The following is a 359-nucleotide window of genomic DNA, read 5'->3' on the forward strand; positions in this document are numbered from 1 at the left end:
TGTCTCCCCTTTCCACTGTGTCCCCCCAGTGTCCCTCCTCCCTCCCCCCGTGTGTCCTCCCCCATCCTTTAGGGTTTATTTAAATAAAAATTTGGGTTTTTGCTTTTTTAACCCCAAATTTGGGTCCTTTGAGGGAGTGAGGGGGGACCCCAGAACCCACTTATGCCAAACAAAGTGAGGGGGGGCTTTTAAACTGGGGAGTGGCCCAGAGGTGCCCCCCCTTTATTGCTGGGGGGGGTCCCCAAGTACCCTCCTTATCCCTGGAGGGATCCCTAAGTTGAGGGGTCCTGAGGTGCCCCCCCCCCTCACCCCAGGGGGGCCCCCCTCACCTTGGGGGGGGGGGCCCAGGGTCCCCTTCT

Source organism: Corvus brachyrhynchos, unplaced genomic scaffold (assembly GCF_000691975.1).
Source record: "Corvus brachyrhynchos isolate BGI_N302 unplaced genomic scaffold, ASM69197v1 scaffold875, whole genome shotgun sequence".
Taxonomy (NCBI): Eukaryota; Metazoa; Chordata; class Aves; order Passeriformes; family Corvidae; genus Corvus; species Corvus brachyrhynchos.